The 21,361-nt window shown below is 45.9% G+C and overlaps 1 long non-coding RNA gene across 2 annotated transcripts in view; it reads left to right on the top strand.

Annotated features, from left to right (window-relative positions):
* The first annotated feature begins 6,923 nt into the window (after positions 1-6,923).
* LOC102164652 (uncharacterized) overlaps positions 6,924-21,361 on the top strand; it is a 51,825-nt gene continuing 37,387 nt past the window's right edge. Inside the window, exon 1 of one of the 2 annotated variants that reach the window (XR_014827688.1) lies at positions 6,924-7,165. This is a non-coding gene — a long non-coding RNA (uncharacterized LOC102164652). The remainder of the gene's footprint in view (positions 7,166-21,361) is intronic. The other variant, XR_014827685.1, reaches the window with a different exon arrangement.

Raw genomic sequence — 21,361 nt, 5'->3', positions numbered from 1 at the left:
GGCAAGGATTCATGAGGGCTTGAGTTCCATCCCTGGCCTCACTCAGTGGGTTTACGATCCATCGTCGTTGGGACCCGTGGGGGGTAGGTCGACGACACAGCTGGGATCCTGCACTGCTGTGGCTGTGGTGTAGGCCAGCGGTTGCAGCTCTGATTTGACCCCCAGCCTGGGGTCTTCCATATGCCACAGGTGCAGCCCTAAAAAGCAAACAAAACCAAAACCAAAACCAAAAAAAACTCCCCTCTCCCTTCTAGAAGCCTGTGGAATCATCCTGCCAAACCTTCTCTCCCCCGTCTTCCTAAGGGCTGGGTGTGAGCCACTTCCTCAGATTAAGGTCTCAGGTTTCATCAGCAAGAAAACCTCTAACCTTTTTGGAAGAAAGCCGCTGGAAAAATCCATCTCCTGCGCACCGCGGCCTCCCGCCCCCTCCCCGCCGAGCCACAGAGAGAATCGGCAAGTTGGTGAAGCTATTTGTGGACGTTGGGCTGTGTGCTTTTCTGCTTGCTTTGCTCAGCCACCCAGATTTAGCTATTTAAGTTTCCCTCATAAATCAGCCACTCCAAGCATCTTAATCATCTCCCTCTACTTTGTCTCTAGCTCTCTGCCCTCCGAGAAATAAATTACCCGCAATTACTTAAAGTTAGTAATTGAATTTATTTTAGTGGTAGAGAGAAAATTTATCCATTTTGCTAGTAATTTGTAGTCATTTTTAGTAATTGATAGTAATTTTCTAGTAAATACTAATTAAATGTTTCACTAAGTAAAAGAAGTACAGAGTAATGTATTCACTAAGCATTAGTATTTCCAATTTATCTTTATACCAGCAAGTGATTTAGGTTGAGTTGATAGGATCTAGTGGAATTATTCTCGTGGTGCCAAGCTTTAAAAAAAGCCACAGAAGCGAAGAATTAAAGAGCATGTGCGCGACGATTTGCCGTCGTGTTACGGATGGGTAAACTGAGGCCGGGGACGTCTACGGTGCCCGTCCAGGATCAGGGGCACAGTCAGTGGCAAGACAGAGGCCCTGGATTTCAGACTTCCTGTCTGGGACATCGTACCTTTCACTCTAAACAAGCTCCTAGAGGAGGGGGCAGAAAAAGAGAAGTGTTGGCCGACCTAAAGATTCCAGCTCCCTCCTGGAGTGGCTGGTGCAGCCCAGCGCCTGAGGGCTTCTTCCCAGCTCATGTCATCCATGAGACCTTGACTGTCTACCCACGCCTAGGTAGACAGAACGTTAGCTGTATCTGGGGCCGTTCAGAAGAGAGGCTCAGGATGCAGGTGTGTCTGCAAGGACAATGTCATAAGCTGACAATAGCAGAAGTTGTTTCACCGAGTAAATCTATTAATTCTTATTATGTGGCAGGTGCTTAGTTTTTAACCCGTACGTTAGTGCTTCTTTAGAAAATCATTCTCTGGGATTACTCGTACAGGGAGTGTTACACTTCTGACATGTACCCTAATCAGTTCTTCTCTGTTTTTCCAGCCAGAACCTTGAAGCATGTTTGTTGGGTGAAAGAGGACGTAGCGATTTCCCCCAGGACACGCTCCTAGCTACAAAATAACATCCCTCTAGAATTAATTAATTAATGGGTGTTGATGCAACTAACGAACCCTGAGTGAGAAACTCCACAGAGGGGCTGGTCTCCAGTGAGAGCCGGACGAAGCCAAGCCCATCTCCTGGCTTCTACTTTCTGACCAGCACAGCGCCGGGCTAACCTGCAACTTTCTGTAATGTTCTCTCTCTCCAGGCACTTGTGATGGAACATGACGGAGGAATGTGAGAAAAAGAATGTACACATATACGTGCGTGACTGGGTCCCTTTGCTGTGCAGCGGAAATTGACAGAACATTGTAAATGAACTATGATAGAAAAAATAAAAATCCTCAAAAAGGCAAAAAAGATGGACAACAGTGATTAAAGTACACTTTTATGTTGATTTTAAATGTAATACATGGTCATGACCGTGAAAACTGAAGAAAAAAAAAAAGACCTTGAAATCATCCTCAGTGAGGTCACTCTGCCAGGACCTGAGCTTATGGACTTATTTTTCTCTGTAGCTTTATTTTTTAGTTGTCATCAGTCAGAAGATAAAACTTCAATTTGCTTTATTTCTCCTTAGATGACAAGTTAAGAAACTATCAATGCTGTCTCTGCAAATACAGTTTTTAACGGTTAAATGATATTCCATCAAATGTACGAACTGAAATTTCCTTAGCCATTCCCCTATTCTGTGACATTTATCATTTTAAATATTTTAACATTTACATTATTATAAATAACACTTCTGTGAACATCTTTAGAAAGCTTTTTATATGTTTTAGATGGTTTTCCTTGGTTACAGTCCCAGAACAAAATTATGAGGTCAAAGGATATGAATATTTTAAGGTTCGCATCACTTATTGCCAAGCTGGTTTATACAAGCACTGCCTCCAACAAGACATGACATTTTCCCCACCTCACTCACGTTCCATTTCTGCTTTGGATACGAGCATGAAACGTTTCTGAGAGCTGGATGGGCAAAAAATTTTGTCATGGTTAATACTTTTTTCCCCCCTGTTTGGGGCTGCAACCACAGCCTATGGATGTTCCCAGTCCAAGGAGCAAATCCGGGCAGCATCTGCGACTTATGACACAGCTGTAACCACGCGGGATCCTTAACCCACTGTGGCAGGCTGGATAGAACCAGCAACCCCACAGAGACAAGCCAGATCGTTAACCCATTGAGCCACACTGGGAACTCCAATATTCGTTTTTTGATTAACCGTGTAGTGAAATATTTTTCAAATTAACATGTGCATACCGTTCTCTTGAAATCGCTTGTCTCTGCACTTTTCCTATTCATCTATAGGGTTTTTGTGTGTTTCGTATCGATGTATACAAAGGACGCATCTATTAAAGATATTAACCCTCAATCATATTTCTGCACATGTTTCTCTGATGTGTTGGTTTCCATGTTGGTGTTCAAGCGTCACCGTAATTCTTAAATGATTTGGGGGCCATGTGGCCTTTCTAATTTCCTTCCTTCCACTGAATGCCAAGTTCAGAAGGACAGGAGCCAAGAGAAGAGATACCCATGAATGAGGACGTTGAGGGTTTTAAAGATCCCCGCAAGCCTGGGTTTTAGCGGTTCCTCCCTCCTGGCCAAGGAACCTTGTAGGAACTAAATAGGCAGCGTCCGTCCCTGACAAAGTAACCATGGAAGGCTACGCTTCCTGTCCCCATCACACATCTGAGGGGAGCTGCTCTCTGATCGCATCTGAAACAGGTGACTCTTCAAGTCGGCATACATTTTCAAATAAAGTGCGGTCCCTGGTGGTGGACCTGCCCTGCCGGGACACAGCCTGCCTGGCAGCCTCTCAGCCTCCAGCTGCTGCTGCCTGTGATGCCAAGGCCTGGGCAGAGGGGTTCTTGGCCCTACTGAGACACCCACCTTGCAGGGCAGAGCAGGAATCTTTGAAAGCCCAGGCAGGGCTCTCTCCCCTGACCTGGCAGCCCTGCAGGGTGTTGCTCAGCAGGAGGCTCCCAAGGTTACTTGAAAATAGCCCCTTCTAGGCAAGAGCCAGAGGCTGAGAGATGCTTGGGGTATTTTCACCCTCCTCAGGTCCAGCCAGGTCCCCTGCTCAGTGTTCTCAGCAGCAGTGATCCAAAAAGATACATGAGCATCTGATTAAGAATTCCAAAGTCTCGTGAATTTAAGAACTTTCAACAATCAAGTCAAATCCCCTTGAATCCTCTCTGCCTCCCCTGCCCCTGCCTTGGGGTCTTTCCTTACTGCAACCGCTGGTGTCAGTTCTCTGTGTGCCCTGTTAGGCGCCCTGTTTTCCTTTCACCTGCAGACACAGACACACCTAGAAACAGAGCATCGGTGCACAGGTGTGTGCTTGCGCATGGGTGCTGATTTGCATGTTGGTACAGGTGCATATGTGCTTGTAAGCATGTATGTGCATGTGTGCAATTTGCATGCATGTGTGACACAGGGTGGGCTGAGCACAGTCTGTCGTTTGCTCTTTTCACTTCACCTGAGTGGTTAACTTTCCATATCAGCACAATGGCTTGTCGCCTGCCGTGGCTCCTGTGACAATGGGAAGGCCGGGTTGGGTGGTGAAAAAATACACTTTGGTGAAAACAGAGCCTGGATCCTGTACCAACCCCGTATAATGAAAGGCCACCCCTTCCCTTTGCAGTTCATTTTCTTACCTCTCTCAGGATCTCAGTGCTCCTTGCAGCAGTGTGAGCTGATGCCAGTTGAAGACAGTTTGTTGATAAGAGTGATATTTAGAAAATTTAGGTTAGGAAGAATCTAAAACATTTCTGTGTTTATTATTGAAAAAGCAAGAACTACAGTAGTGACCATGTCCTGTTTGGTCGACACTGACACTGCTGTGCACGCATCTCAAAGAGACTTTACAATTTAGGAATCACTGATATCCTGTGGCACACAAGGGGCAACGGCTGGGCCCAGAGGCATACAGACACTCAGAGGCCCTGGGTTTGAGCCTGGACCCCCTCCCCCCAAGCCCCCTTGATGGATCTTGTCCCAGTCACTCCCTGCCTCAGTTTCCTCATCCGTGTGACCGGTGGTCTCAAGTGGTTCTGAGAACGAATGCTGTAAGGACGTGTGTGATGACCTGTGTGTAAACTGTGAACAGACACACCAGTGTTGGCAAAATCACTGCCACCAAGGCTGCATGTTTGAACACCTGTGGCAAGGGGAAGCTTCAGGGTAACAGGATATTATATTTCTATCCTAAACCTGACCAGTGACCTACAATTTCCCCAAAAGGAGCTGCTGTAGAAGCTTCCAGGGGCTCCCCTCTTCATCAGCCTTTCCACTCTGGGGATTCTGAGGGCACACACCTGTCTGCTGACAGTGACCTTGTCCCAAGGTAGACAAGAAGTTTGGAGGGGGTGCTGCAGAATCAGTGGACTGGAATGAGCAGCACTTTAGAGCCCTTCTGCTGGTTCAGAGGGCTTCTGGTGAACATACTAGAAATTCCACGGGGCCTCAGAGGAGTATGGCTGAAACCTGCCTCCCTGGAGAAGCCACTGCCCCAGGGATTCTGAGATCAGATGTGCGGTGGGAGGCAGGGGAGGAGGGTGTGAGGGACCAGCAGCCTTCCTGTGGGAAACTGCAGTGCAGGCAGCCCCCAGACAGGAGTCCGGGCTGCACCCCTTCTCCAGCTCACACCTGCCCCTCTGTGGACTGGTCTCCTGGGCTGTCTCCATCCGCGGTGGGCACCCCATTGCAGTAACTGCTGTTTCCACCAGGGCTGCCCTCCGGTCAGTACTGACTTCCTGTACTCATTGTCCCAATGGTCACGGCGAAGGGGAAAAAAAGCGGCGTGATATTCATCTTTTCATCAAAGTCTGTATTCTGCTATATTTAAAGGAAGTCAATTCAGCTGACAGGGTGAGCTAATATGGGTTCAGAAAGAAACTCTGTTGACAATGCATACAAATAAAGAATTTTAAAAGCTTCTTCGAGTTCCCTAACAGAAGCATTAATGCAATGCAAGTTTAACAAATATATGTGCAGCCTGGCTCTTCCATGAAGATAATCCTTTTCTTTAAGAAAAAAAAAAAAAAAAAGAAAGAAAAGAAAAAAAAGAAAGCCGTATCACAACAGGCAAAGTTGCGCTTGAAAAAAGCATGGCATTTAAAATTCAACAATGCTCATCTACTACAGGCTGATGCATGTTTAAAAAGATCTACTTCTTATAAAGATCTCCTATTTAATTAAGAAAAACTAATATCAAAGCGGTTTTTTGCATTTAAAATTCGTGTTTAAACTTCTCCTAGATTAAGTGAGCTTAAACAGTTGCGATTCCTGACTTTAACAGCATTATAAAATACATTAGAGATTGAGAGGATAAAATTCTGCCATGTTAGGTTATAACCTAACTGCTATTTGCAGTTGTAAGGAGTACTAATGGCACAGGGACAAGATTTATTGTCGCAAAGACATTCTGCTTAACATTAGCCTTGTCATTCCATTAATAATGACTGCTTATGAGCCATCTCGTTGGCATCTTTGTTGTCCTGAAAACTTAAAACTCACAGCACAATTCTTTACGACGTGTTACATTGCCCCCTCTGGGTATTCCTGACCATTATCCCATTTGGTTATATTCAAAACTGCTGCCTCCGGAGAGAGCATTAGGCCGACCTTTCACCTCCCAATATTCTTGGTTCAAATGGCGTAATAACATGTAGTGAATATTTACAAGCACACTTATACTATAATAGAGTACTGCTGTGAACATTAGCACATATTTTCTGCTCAATCAGGCTTTGATGTAGAGCTCACCGCGCACCCCAGAGAAAATGCAGTCCCCAGTAAGCTGTGCTAGTGAAACACCCTTGAACCTACACAGCTTACATAACATAAACCGACTAGATGCAGATGAGCGAGGCGACTGATTCAGCGGAGACACACAGTTCCTGGGATGCCTGATGTCCTGGATTCCTCCCAGCGGACAACTCCGGACAGCAGGCGAGAGCCCTCAAAACCTGGAATTCTGAATGGATCAGTATGTGGGGCTCGTGCAGAAAAAGGAAATTAAAGGCCACACGCTATGCTGGCACTGGGTGGCCCAGTGATCTTCCCTAGGGCTTTTAAATTTGTAATTAAAAATTTTTTTAATTAGAATAAATGAGACACCCCCCCTCATAGGATAAATTGTAAAATACCTCTTTTGCCTTGCCCCTCCTCCCTGCATCAACTCCGTCCTTTCCTAGCTCCACCCCCTCCTCCAGCCCCACCCCTCCGTGACGCTCTCGTTCTTAGCCCCTCCCCCTGCCTCTGGCCACGCCCCTCGCATTGGCCCCACCCCTTTCCCTGGTTGGCTCTTAAACTGACCCTGGGGTTTTTCTAGCTCCGCCTCCCAGCACTGGCTCCACCCTCGCTACCAAGCCCCGCCCCATCCTTACGTCATTAAACGGCAGCCGCCTGCTTCCACCCGCTGGTCCCCCGAGTTGTCTCAGGCCCAAGGAGCAGGGAACCGAGAGCGGCTGATTCTCCAGTTTGTCTGCCTTCCGGCTTCTGTCCTGTCCTGCTCTGGGCTGAAGAGGACTAGAACCTTCTCTGCAGAGCCTGCCCCGCGGCCCCGGAGCCCCGTTCGACGTGTGCTCTCCGCCAGTCCTGGCGTGAAAGGAGCTCTCCTGGTAAGCAGTGCCACATTCTTGAACACGGATGTATACGCGTGTCATTCCGCATATGCAAATCGTCACTTTTCCTTTTTGCAGAGCTAGCATAAGTAAGAGTATTGGCTTTTCGGGCGACTCCTGCCTCGCAAATTCGAGACGTCAGAGGCTTCTAATAAGGGTCCTATAATTCAAAGGAACCTCTCTGGAAGGTCTGCCATCAACAGTAATTGCATAGCTGTCACCGGGGCTTGTCTGACATGAGTTCCTGGGAGATTTACGCCTAAATTTACAGGTGCTGCAGGGGTCCTAAGGCCTGGCCAGCATCTTTTGTGTCCTGATCCTCTGGTCCGGATGATCTGTGAGCTGGGGCAGGTGAGACGGCTCCCTTTCAGGACCGCTTTAGGTTTAGGCAGACCCATAGCCTGGGGGTGACTTGGAAATGGTGGTTTTCTGTTCTTTTCTTTTCTGCCTCGGCTGAGGCATGCCGAAGTTCCTGGGTCAGGGATAGAACCACCGCTGTAACCGGAGCCACAGCAGTGACGAGGCTGGATCCTTAAACCGCTAAGCCACCAGGAAACGCCAGGTGGTGGTTTTCTGCACTGCAGGGAAGTGTTTGCAGGACGGAGGCCTGACCGTGGTCCAGGTTGCTGGGAATCTGCCCATCGTTGCGAGCCTTAGCATCCTCTTGGTTGATGTCCAGAGCCCTGTAATGCGCACCTGTGTGTTTGTTGGTACTCTGCTGTGCCGGCACACACCATTTGTGTTGTGAGTTACCAGTACCAGTGACACGGCAGTGGGACATGAGGCTGCCTCCTCTCCAGGGAACTTTTATTTATGGTGGGAGCTTGTTATAATACAAGTCATTAAACAGATTTAAATTTACCACAGGTTAAGCTGTGTGTCTGCTGGAACACTACATATTAACCGGAGACTGATATAGTATCGCATTTGTCTGTCTCCTGGTTTTATTGTTGGGTCAGTGTGAAGGTGGGGTGAGCCATCTCTCCTTAGCGGGGATTTAGAAAGCCTTTTGGCATTTCCTGTATTTTATGAAACTGCTTTTGTCCTGGTCTGGGTTTATGGCAGTGCCTTTGTTGAGTTTTTAACCCCCTTTTCCTTTCCTACTGTTTCTTTATTTTAGTTTTCCTGGAGAAGGAGTTTACACTCTCATGTATGCCATGCTTCTTATGCGCCACACGCTTCCTGTGCACTTGACCTGAATTACGTGATTTAGTTTTCATAAAAAAAACCAAAAAACCCAAGGGGGAGTTGTTTTTGCCCCCATCTGGTAGTTGAAGAGCCTGAAACTCAGGCACATTAAGACACTTTCCCGAAGTTACACCCAGTAAATGGCAGAGCCAGGACGCCAACAAACAGAAGCATCCAATGTGCCTGGCTCCTGTGGTCTTAAATGTTGTCAGAATTACTTTTTATATCGCAAATATGTCTTGAGGTTTTAATGAGACACAGGGAAACTGCAGCAGTCTTCCTTTGGACGTTCTGCTTCAGTTTGGATATAGAAGTCCTTATGTTTACTAATTATGCACCAAGCACTTTATCATCAAGACCCTCTCTTGAGTCCATAAACATTTATTGAGCATCTAGTATGGAGCCTTCATTAGCTGCAAAAATGAAGATGATCCAGCCCCAGTGGGGACAGGATGGAGACACCACCAATGGAAGATAAGAATGTTTACATCCGTGAAGGGACTTCCTGAAGCTTTTCGGGGGAGGGCCATAATCGGGTTCCTCCAGTGGGGCTTGGAAAAGCCAAGTCTGGCTGACATGCTGTGAATAAGGAAGGCATCTTTCTCGCAGGAGCTGGTTTTTAGTTCGCTAATGCCAACGGTAGAGATGGCACTTGAAGCCAAAGGCAGGGGTGAGGTCAGGTGGGGGCTGAATGGGTCTGGAGGAACTCAGATACTTAAAAGAGAAAGGGGAGAGCCCACGTTGGGTGAGGAGGAGAAGCCGGAGAGGTAGGGAGGAATTCCGGAAGGGATGGAGCCACAGAAACCAAGGAGAGAAGCTTGGTGTCGCTGGATGCAGCCACTGAGGAGAGCAGGAGGAGGAGGAGAGGGCTTTGCAGAGCCCGCCGGACGTGAAAGTGGGAGGTCTTCAGGCTTTGCTCAGAAAGGTGGAGGAGGACGGTGGAGAGGCAGCCTGGAGATCGCAAGGTGTAGACAACAAACGGGTGACTTGGGGAGAAGTCTGCTGCTAGGGTCAAGGGCAGGGTCGGGAGGCCTCTGGAGGGATGTGGGGTCCAGGAAGCTGTTCTGTTGGAGGTTTGGGCAGACTCGTTGAAGGAAGAGTCTAGCAGGATGTTAAGGCGCAGGAGGGAGAAGGATGAGTGTTGGTACAGGGCCTCAGAAAGGCAGGGAGGATTGAGCAAACTGATGGGTAATTCAAGTTAGAAAATTTCATCTTAATACTTTGAAAACTTACCTGGAGCTTGGCCCAGCGCCAAAACATTTGGCAGTCATGAAAGAGAGGCTTTCTCTCTCTGCGTAAATCAGTGTCCACATCCCATTACGTGTCTGCGTAAGCAGATATTCTGCCCTGGGAAGCTGTCCTAGGTGTGTCTCACCAAGCTGTCCCGAAAGCTCCATCTGCTCCGACAGCTGTTTCTCAGCACCTTTGACGGCGTCCCTGGTGGGCACATCTGTAAAGATCCCAAAGCGTGGTCCCCCAGGCCCTTCCCAGCGTCCTCCAGCGGCGGCCCCTCCCCCTCTAAGCACTTGCTACCTTGTGTGGCAGCTCTGTTTTCTTATTGGCAAACTTTTCCTGGAAAAGGTCAGAGAGTAAGTGTTTTTGTTCTTGACTACAGTCTCAGCTGCAGTTACTCAGTCCTGTCCTTGTAGCTGGAGAACAGCCATAACAAAAAGGAAGCACCAGTGTGAGTGGCTACGTCCCAGGAAAACTTTATTACGGACACAGAAGTTTGAATTTCATATCATTTTCACATCATAGAAAATTTTCAACCATTAAAAAATGTAAAACCAGAGTTCCTGCTGTGGCACAGTGGGTTACGAATCCAATTGCAAAAAAAAAAAAAAAAAAATAGGAGTTCCTGTCATGGAGCAGTGGTTAACGAATCCGACTAGGAACCGTGAGGTTGCGGGTTCGATCCCTGGCCTTGCTTAGTGGGTAAGGATACAGCGTTGCCGTGAGTTGTGGTGTAGGTCGCAGATGCAGCTCAGATCTGGCATTGCTGTGGCTGTGGCATAGGCCAGTGGCTACAGCTCTGATTAGACCCCTAGCCTGGGAACCTCCATATGCCTAGGCCATAGAAAAGGCAAAAAGACAAAAAAAAAAAAAAAAAAAGCAAAAATGAATCCAACTGCAGGGGTTCCCATTGTGGCTCAATGGGTTAAGAACCCAGCATAGTATCTGTGAGAATGTGGGTTCAATCCCTGGCCTTGCTAAGGTTAAGGATCCAGTGTTGTCGTGAGCTGCGGTGTAGGTCGCAGATGTGGCTCAGATCCCGAGTTGTTGTGGCTGTGGTGTAGGCCAGCATTTGGAGCTCCCATTTGACCCCTAGCCTGGGAACTTCCGTATGCTGCAGGTGCAGCCGTGAAAGGAAAGAAAAAGAAAAAGGATCCGACGGCAGCGGCCTGGGTTGGTGCGGAGGTGCAGGTTCGGATCCCAGGCCCAGTGCAGTGGGTTAAGGATCCGGTGTTGCCACAGCTGCAGCTCAGATTCGGTTCCTGGCCTGGGAACTTCCATATACTGTGGGTGTGGCCATTAAAAAAATAAATAAATAAAACCCACATAGAGAACAGGCAGTGGCCGGCCCTGGCCCGCGCGTGCAGTTTGTCCCAGGGCGGTTTCTCCTGGGACAGGGTCTGTGGCCTCTTGGTGGTGCGTCCCTCCTTCTCGCCCAGGGATGAGAAAGAGCCTTCATATGTTCATTTCTAGGGTGTCCCCAGTGGTAAAGCTCCTTTAGGATGTACCCAAAAGTTTCGCCTGGTCTTAGAGGATGAGCCGCGTCCCCACCGCTTATGACACCTGTCCTTTGAGGGTCAGAGCATCTTTTCCACCGTCAACTGGACTCCAAGTAGTGCAGTCCAGCTGCTGTCCCCAGTAGGAGATAAACGCCTTTCCTTCTTGGGCTCTCCCTAAATATCAGTACCAAATAGAATGCCTTTCTTTCTGCTGGATCCTCTACCAGGGGGTTAAGAGAACACCCCCGCCCCGACTATGCCCGACAGCAGCTTCACATAAGCGTGTCCAGTCCTCTCCCAACGGAGACACTGTGGCCCCTGTGTAGCGCCTATGCGGGGTCTGAGCTCAGGGGCCCAGAGCCGCCCCTCCCAGCAGACAGCCTGCCCCGCTGGAGGAGGTGGCCCTGAGTGGCCCTGTGTTTCCCACTGGGGCAGAGCCAGTCTTGGGGAAAGTCATTTGTCATGGCATGTCCCTGCCTCCTCCTCACCAGGACTGGCAGACTAGAAAGCTCAGGAGTTCCCCTGCAGCGCAGTGGGTTAAGGATCCAGTGTTGTCAGTGCTGCAGCTCGAGTCATGACTGTGGCACAGGTTTGATCCTTGGCCCAGGAACTTCCGCATGTCCTGGGTGCAGGCAAAAAAAAGAAAAGACAACAAAAATTTAGCAAATTTCAGAGGAACAATGAATTGTTTGTTTAATTTTTCACTAAGTATACTGAAAACTTTTTTATACGACTAGATTATTCATTGTGTACCCGAAGTTTCGGTCTAACTGGCACCGTGTGTTTTTATTTGCTGAATCTGGCCACGCTGTGCGAGGGTCAGTCACTCAGGGTGGGTACAGGCCACAAATCACACCACTTTTACCACTTCTGTGTGAGGGTAAAACGTCTACTCGTTTCTCCTCTTTCTCAGTCCCCCGACTCCCTGCTCCTGCAGGCAGGTGCTATGAAGATGCTTGAAGGGGAAACACCAGCAGGCCCTGTGCTTGGCTGCGTGCGAGATGCAGTGCTTTGGCCTCCCCCAGGGCTCCAAGGCGGGCACGCACATCTGCACTGGGGACATGGGGGGTGAGAAATGGAGCCTCCGAGAGGGTCCCCTGCTCTCTAAGGCCACCTGGGTAGAGAGCAGGGGAGATGCAGTGCAGAAGCAGCAGGGGCTGCTCCCTGTGGCTCCTAGTGGGAGGGAGGGGTCCCTGCAGGAAAGGCCTGGGGCAGGAGCTCTGCGTAGACCCCAAGCCCTGGGGAAGAGCCAGGGCCCTGAGAGCTGCCTGTTGGGGGCATCTGGAAGGGAAGATGCCCCCCGTCTGTGGGAAGGTGAAAAGAGCCTGGCCTGGGAGTTCCCTTGGTGGCTCAGCCAGTTAAGAATCAGACACAGTGTCTGTGAAGATGAGGATTTGACCCCTGGCCTCTCAGTGGATTAAGGATCTGGCATTGCTGTAAGCTGCGCCATAGGTCATAGATGAGGTTCCGATCTGGCATCGCAGTGGCTGTGGCATAGGTTGGCAGCGGTAGCTGGCCTGGGCATGTACATAGGCTGCGGGTTCAGCCATTAAAAAAAAAAGAAAGAAAGAAAAGAGGCTGACCTGGACAGGGTCAGAGAAAGTTCTGCAGCGCACCCCAAACCAGAGCCGTCAGCTCCTTCCCGTGCTGAGCCGAGAGCCTTGGTTCACTCACTGCCTGAAAGCTGCTGAGTCAGTGACATCGAAAACGGGAGCTAAATTTTTGTATATTTCAGAAAGCTTGGGCGGTCACTTCTGGGTGACCGCCCAAGAAGTGACCGCAGCGGGAGGACGGTATGGGCTTGGGTAAAGAGAGCTCCTCCTGGCTCACTGATCCCCCTGAGAAGTTTGGGGACACAGGTCATTACTGATATATTGGAAGTGCCTTTGGCTGTCTCAGACGGGGGGAGGGGACCGGGGTGCCCAATGGCTGATGTGTCTGCTCCACCAGTCTCCGTGACTGATACCCAGACCTGCTGCCAGGGTAGGTGCACGCTGTGCCCATTCATCTCGGCCTAAATATGGATGTATATCGATGCACCCATTAAAGGACCCGGGCGGGCTTCGGAGACATAGATCAGATGAGATAAGCTCCTAAATTTCTGCTTTTAAAATATGCGGAGAAAAAGGAGTTCAAAGTACCAGGTGCTGATGAGGACTGAGGGTCCAGGAGGAACTGACAAACATCTTGGAATTCAGAATTAATGCCTTAAACTTTAGGCGTCTTTGGCAATCAATACGTACACAAGATTCCCATTAATGTTCATAGGAGTTAAAACATGCGTATCACCCAAAGACCATCCATTTTCAAGTCGTCGGCGCTGGCGGTGCTGCCGGCGCTCTTCTCTGGAAGACAGGCAGGATGCAGAGAAGGGCTGCCTGGTGGATCCTGTGCCGTTAAGGCCGAAGGCCTCTAGTTGCAGATTTCTTCACCCTGGCTACATGTTTATCCCAGGCAAACCTCCCCTAAATCGGTCTAATTCTTCAGCTGACAGCAAATCCAGAGCAGGCCCCAATTCTGGAACTCACTCCACTCTCCCTGACCCCTGACATGTTCCGGTGGCCAGACACCTTTACCACCTCTGTCTGGGCCTGCTGTTCTCAGCATGAAGTCTTCCAAAGGAGGGGGCCAGGGACAAAGAGTCACCCTCGGCCAGCCCCCAGACCACTGACACAGCCTATAATTTATCATAAAAGGTTACCAGGTTTAGCTATCCCACGCTGGTATTAATCAGATGGTTTCGGCAGGTTGTATTTCATAGCCTATAAATATTCATTGCATTTGGACTACTTTATAAACAGTAACATTTTCTTCTGTTTTTAGAGAGACAATTGCGTGTCTTGCCTGTTTGTCAGTCCTGGTTGTAGCGTCAAGTTAGTTGATGTCTTATTAGAACTATGGGTCATAGTCTCAGCGGTACGATGTGTCTTAGTGATTCCTAGACTCCTGTGCCAATTCGGAGACCTGGGAGCTTGCAGGTGCTCCCAGCCACAGACAGATATTCCCTGCAGATGTGCTGCAGTTCTCTTTATGAAAATAATTTTAAAAATTAGGAAACATTTCGAGCATTCCAAAAGAATAGGGAATAGTAGACACATCCCTGTATACCCAGCATCTTAATAAAATCCGAACATCATAGATGAAATGAAGGACCCGCATGTGCCCCCTCTGTCATCCCAACCCCTCCCTCCACCCCAGAGGTAGCACACCCAATATGAATTTAGTGTTTAAAATTTCTTTGTATCTTTTTGTGCTTTTACACACACACACACACACACACACACATCAGTAAATATTATCCGTGATAGTGGATTGCAGATTAAAAATATATATGGTATCCTTGTTTTTTTTTCACTCAACGCTATATTTTTGAGATTGCATATATAGTTCTAGTTCATTTATCTTATCTGCCCTGTGTTCTCTCGTTATAGGCATTTCCACAGTTTATCCATGCTATTAATGGACATTTAGCTTATTTCCCAGTTTTTTCTTATGATCAGTTATGTGGTTGTGGACATTCTTGTCCTGTCTCATTCAAACTCTTATACACATGAGCATGAGTTTCTGCCAAGAAATGACACTGCTAAGGCACAGGGCACCAGTGTTTCCAGTACCCTTTGGCATCCCCAAGTCGCCTTCCAAAATTATGTACCATTGTTCAGTGCTGCTGGCAGGTATGGAAATCCCTGTTTTCCCTGCCGTCCTTGACCTAGAGCTGTAATGGGCGCATTTGAGAACGTTTTCCGGTCCAGTGGGTGAGATGCAGAGCTCATCGCGCCCCTTTGCTCTTCCCTGGTCCCACAGGAGGCGGAGGCTCGGCGTTCCCCGGCCACTTTCCTCCTCTGCAAACTGCCTGTTCCTATTACTTGGCCATTTCTTGTTGGAATGTCTGTTTTTTCTTCTTCTTCTTCTTGATTCGATATACTTAAAAAATAAAATCTGCATGTTTTGCGTATAATAATGTATTTCTTATGCACAGTGTAGGTATTTTCTTCCAGTCTATGGCTTGTTTTATTCCCTTCTGTTTCACTGTGTCTTTTGATGTAAGATATTTTAATATCAATATAGTGAAAATTATGAATCTTTTAATGTACATCTTATGCTTCTTATATTTTGTTTAAGACATTTTGTCTAGGAGCCAGAAGACATTCTACTGAATGCTCATATAAAAATGGTTAAGTTTGATTTTTACAATCTGGGCTCAGATCTGTCTGTGATTCATTTGAATGTAGAGAGTAAAGCAGGTATCTTAATTTACCTTTTTCTTGTGGATAACTAGTTGTCATGGCCTCCCTGATTGAGAAGGCTATCACTATTGTCATTAAAATGTTTTATTGTAAAATTTACCATTTAAACAGAAGGGAGACACATAGACACACACACAATTAAGGATTATAATAAGACAATAAAGCAACATCAGCTATGTAATGACAGGACATTAACAAAATCTTAGAACATTTCTGCAGGCCGCTCCCTGATCTTATCCCCTTCCCTCCTTCCTTCCAATTTTTATGATAATTAGCCCCTTGTTTTTTTTTTTTTTTTTTCTTTTTAGGGTCTTGCCCTGTGGCCTATGGCAGTTCCCATGCTAAGGGTCGAATTGGAACTACAGCTGCTGTCCTACACCCCAGCCACAGCAACACAGGATCCTTAACCCGCTGAGCGAGGCCGGGGACCGAGACCGCATCCTCATGGATGCTAGTCCGGCTCCTTAGTGCTGAGCCACAAGGGGAACGTCCTCCTTGGGTTTTCTTTGCTGTTTTCCACGCGTATATGTACCCTTAGCTTTACCTTTCTTTAAATTTATGTGTTCTTCAGCACTACCTTTCTTTAAATTTCGTATGAATGGAAATACTCTGTTACTGTGTTTTCCTTCCATTCTGTTCCATTGGTCTTTTATTTTTCCTATAGCAAGAATTGTTGTCTCATCTAATATAATTTTTTAATAGCCTTGACTCCTGGGAGGGCATATTTCCTCCCACTGTTTATTCTCTTCATTCTGTTGACTATTCTTGACCCTCTCCTCCTTCATTTGAATTTTTTTTTTTTCGTCTTTTTGTTATTTCTTGGGCAGCTCCCCCTTCATATGGAGGTTCCCAGGCTAGGGGTCTAATCGGAGCTGTAGCCACCGGCCTACATCAGAGCCACAGCAACGTGGGATCCGAGCCGCGTCTGCAACCTACACCACAGCTCACGGCAACGCCGGATCCTTAACCCACTGAGCAAGGGCAGGGACCAAACCCGCAGCCTCATGGTTCCTAGTCAGGTTCGTTAACCACTGCGCCACGATGGGAACTCCTCATTTGAATTTTAAGATAAGCTTGTAAAGTTCTATAAAAAAATCCTGTTGATATTGTAATAACATTGACCTTATTGATTACTTTCTGCAGATTTGACCTAAAGTATTCTAATTCACGTCCATAATATGTCTTCTCATTTATTTTGGTCTTGTATATCCTTCGATAATATGTAGTTCTGTTCTCATACGTCTTTTTTAGGCTTAATTTAAAGACTTTTCATTTATTATTGTAAATGAGAACTTTAACATTTATATTGTGTAATAGGATATTTGGTGATGGGCACACTGTTGAGTTTTATTTGGTTATCTATTGTTGCTGTAAAAAAAGTACCACAAATGTGGCACCTTAAAACAGCATCCATTTATTACTGTACAGCTTTGTAGGTCAGAAGTCTGACAGGTCTCACCGGGCTAAAAATGAAGATGTCAGCAGGGGTGCGTTCCTTTCTGGAGGTTCTAAGGAGATTCTTCTTTCGTGCCTTTTTCCTCTCTCTGGAGGCCACTCGTATTCCTTGGTTCATGGTTTACATCCCTCTGACTTTCCTTCCACTGTCACATCTCCAGTTTTAAGAACCATGCTTGGATTGGGCCCACCTTGGGGATCTAGGATAATCTCTCCATCTCCCGATCATTAACCTTAAATCACTTCTGCAAAGTCTATTTGCCGTGCAAGGTAGCATATTCACAGGTTTTGGGCAGTAGGATGTGAACATCTTTGGGGACCATTTTTTTGCCCACCACGATTTCATATCTAATAGCCATGCTGAACTATCACTATTTCTAACATTTATATATAGATTTTCTTGAATTTTTAGACTGTTATATCATCTCTGCCTTTGCTATTTCTAGAACATTAATTTCTTTTTCTTTTCTTATTGCATTGGCTCGAATGTCCAAAACAATGTTAAATATAAGTAGTGATAGCGGGCATCCTTGTCTTGTCCTCAGTCTTAAGGAGACCTTCCAAAGTCTCACGTGTTGTTTGCGTGATATGTGTGGTAGATGTTGAATAAGTGTCCTTTGCAGGTTAAGGAAGTTTCCTTATTATTTTTAGTTCATAGTTTACAAATATTATAACTGTGGATTTGTTAAATTATCCTTATAATGTTGCCAGTTTGGTCTTGTTCTGTTTTGAGGCTATATTGTTCAAAGCATACAGTTTATAATTGTTGATACCTTCTTGATGATTTTTTCCCCTTTGATAAAGTGTCACTTTTAAATTTATGGCTTAAATTGCATTTTATTTTCTATTAATATAGTAAACCTCCCTTTACTTTTGAATAATATCACATGCGTGTTTTTTTCTTTATGTTCCATGATCTCTGTGCATTTGTCATGTGTGTTTCTTATAAGTGGTGTATACCTAGATTCTTAGAATCCAATCAGATAACATCTTTTAATAGGTACCTTTAATCCATTACTATTTGTTGTGATTAACAAAAATATTTGGTCTTATATTTAGCATCTTATTTTATTTTTTGTTAATGTTAGTTTCTTTCTTTCTCCTCCCATCCCTCCTCCCTCCCTCCCCCCTTTTTCTTCCTTCCTTCCTCTTCTTTCCCTTCGTTCTCCACCCCAATTCTTGGCCTTCTTTTTCTCCTTTCATTATTTTGAAAATCGATGAAGTGTTCTGTCAGAAACTTTTTCTCCTCCGCCAAGCTCTAGGTTGTATTTTCATTCTTTTGGGATTACCCTTAAAATTTTAAGATATTTAACTAAAAATTTTGTGGCAAAGGCTGGAGTCGTTCTGTATTTCTATTTTCTTTCTCCTGATCACAACGAAGACCTTAACATAGGTGTATTGTTGTTTGAGTTTGACCATTATTGCTTAATACAAACACAATTTTAAAAATTAATAGTGAAATTAACTTTTACATTTTCTCAGGGGCACCTGCTCATTTTGCTTCTTGTTTCCCCTGAGTTTCTTTCACATTTACTTGTCCTCCCCTAAATGCATGTAGTTTTTTTGTTTGTTTGTTTTTAAACTGGGATTTGTAGGGTGTGAGTGTACTAAATCTTTGCATATGTAAAAACTGCTTTTTATTTTGCTTTCACTCTTTTATGGTTGCAATTTTTATTATGATGAAGTATTCATAACATAAAATTTCCCATTGAGAGCATTTTTATCCAGTTCAGTGGTGTGCTTATACTCACATTATTGTCCAACCGTTACCATCATCCACCTCTAGAATTTTCCATCCTCTCAAACTGTAACTTTTTGTCCATTAGCAATAATTTTCCATTTGCTTCCTCCCTCTTCCCCTAGCAAACACCCTTCTCCTTTCTGTCTCCACGAATTTGACTATTCTAGGGAACTTGTATAAATGGAACCACACAATATTTGTTCTTTTGTGTCTGGCTTCTTTTAACAGAATGTCTTCAAGGTTGATTCATGTTGTGGCATTATCAGAATTTCAGCATTTTTATCCATTCATACATCAATGGTCATTTGCGTTGGGTCTGCCTTTTGGCTATTGTTAATATGCCGCTATCAACATGGATGTGCACGTATCTGTTTGTCTCTGCTTTCGGTTCTTTTGCTTATGTTCCCGGGAGCGGAAGTGCTGGATCAAATCTTTGAGGCTGTCGTATGGTTTTCCACAGGAGCTGCACTATTCTAGGTTTATACCAGCAATGCTTACATGTTCCATTTTCTCCACATCCTCATCAATATTTGTTATTTCTATTTTTTTTTTAATAATAGCCGTCCTGATGAGTGTAAAGTAGTATCTCATTGTGGTTTTGATTTACATTCACTAGTGATTAGTGATGTTGAACATTTTTTCATGTGCTTTTCCATCATTTGTACATCTTCTTTGGAGACATTTCAAATATTTTGCCCATTTTTAATGTGCAGTTGGTTTTTGTTGTTCGTTGTTTTCACACTACTTTGATTGATAGTTTGGTTTGAAATCCTTGGATAAGGTTATATTTTGTCCCCCATCACTTTAAAGATATTATTTCATTGGCTTCTGGGATCTCTTGATTGTCATGAGAAATCCATTGCTATTGTACTTTAGACAGTCTATTTTTTTTTTTAATGAAGCTTTTGAGGTTGTCTCCTTATTTTCAATGTTCTGTATTTCATGATACCATCTAGGCATCAATTATTTTTGGTTCTTCTGTTGGGATGCTCTTGCAGTCTGAGGACTTAGTCTTTCTCCAATTCTGTAAAATTCTTACTTATTATTTAAAATTTTCAAACAGCACTTCTTTCCTATTCATAGTTTTAAGAACTCTAATTTGATATATATTGGAGCCTCTCAATTTTCCCCCCATGTTTAACAGGTTTTCATACATTAAAAAAAATTGTTCCCACTCTCTGCACGTGGTGTGGTCCTCAGCTCTCTCCTCCATTTCACGCTTTCCTCTGGATTTTATTCACGTTAGTTGATCCCATCTTGTAAATTAAAACATTTTTAGCAACTATGTATTTCATTTCTAAGATGTTATAATTGGTTCTCTTTCCTATACATCTATTCTTACTTTATTATTTCTCTTTTGTTCATAATTTAAAGTTGTTTTATGGATAATGGTAAGTATTTTGTGTACCCTTTAATATTTTAAAAACACTTATTTTAAAGCTTTGCTAGGCTCTTATATTAACTGGATCTGGAATGAATTCACACTGCTGTCTTTATTATGTGTCTTTCTTTGTATGAGCTTTGTCTTGAGCGTGTTGGGATTCTGGGATGGGCTTTCTTGAGTGGGAGGATTTGTGCTTTTGTGGCTTTGCAGTGCTATTTTTTTGTATCCCTCTCTTTTCTTTCCTCCCTCCCTTGTATTTTGGCTGTTGCCTGCAGACACATCTCTAGCCTCAAGAAGCGGGGGTATGAGATACTTTTCTAAAAGAAGGAGATTGTTGAGTATGTTAATACTGACCCCTCCCTGGTTCTGCTCATGTAGACTCTTTGTCACCACCTCCCAAGCATCTGCTTTGTGCCGGGAGCACCTGCACCTTGTGTCTGGTGGGCAGTATCATCCTGTTTGCAGGTGAGAAGAGGCAGGCCCCGGGGCGGTTCAGTGACCTGCCCCACCTTCCCCTGCCAGTGGCTGGTGTGGCAGAGTGGCTTGTAAGCTGAGGTGCTTCCCACCAGGCGAGGGCTTTTATTTGCTTAGCTGGAAAGGTGCATGGAATTGCTGTTGGACGATGGGGCAGTTGGAGGGAAGGAGCAGAGACTGTATTTAATGGCAAAGCCCAGTGGAAGCTGGAGGACTGGGATTCAGGACCGGAGGCCAAGGGGCCCCTTTGGGGGCTTGCACAAGTCCTGTCTTCCCGTCGAGTGGCTCCTGTCTCCTGTGAGCTGGAGGTTTCTTTCCGCTGTCTCGGGCACATTGGGTTGGAAGGAGCAGGAGCCTTCTTGTGGGGTGATTAGCAAGTGCAGCATTGTGGGGCCTGTGTGCAGCCTGGACGGGCCCTCTCTGTATGCACCGATTCCCCTTCCCACCTGCTGTCTGGCCACTCGTGTCATATCAGCAAATCCCTCTGCTCGGCGGGGCTCCAGGAAGGGTTGTTGAGTCTCAACAATTTTACATTTCAACCCCCTGCCCCATTTTTTATTTTTAATTTTTTTTGGCTGCACCCACAGCATATGGAAGATCCCAGGGCCAGGGATTGAATGTGAGCCACAGCTGCCACCTACACTGCAGCTGTGGCAACACTACATCCTTAAACCACTGTGCCGCTGTGGGAACTCCCCCTCCCCCCCTTTCAGGATGTAAAGCCTTTTGAGAAGAGCTCTGCTTCCCTTGTCCTGGGCTCACAGGGATTAGCCGAGACCCCGGAGAGCAGGAATTGGGGCACATTAAACTGGGGAGTGTTTAGACACGTTTTAGGGGGTTGCCCACATCCTTCCAGGGCAGAGGTGTGGGTACCACTCAGGAAATGCAGTCGCACCTCCGTTGTTCCAGGTGCAGCCCATGAAGACGTATGCTAAGTATGTGGTTTAATTTGAAACAGAAACTCCGAGTGCA

The sequence above is a fragment of the Sus scrofa genome, chromosome 14, assembly GCF_054392235.1.
Source record: "Sus scrofa isolate SSC_HxYL_T2T_F1_AM1 chromosome 14, Sscrofa_HxYL_maternal_Yorkshire_Landrace_v2.0, whole genome shotgun sequence".
Taxonomy (NCBI): domain Eukaryota; kingdom Metazoa; phylum Chordata; class Mammalia; order Artiodactyla; family Suidae; genus Sus; species Sus scrofa.
The sequence above is the reverse complement of the archived record's forward strand: the minus strand, read 5'-3'. Positions and strand labels throughout refer to the sequence as shown.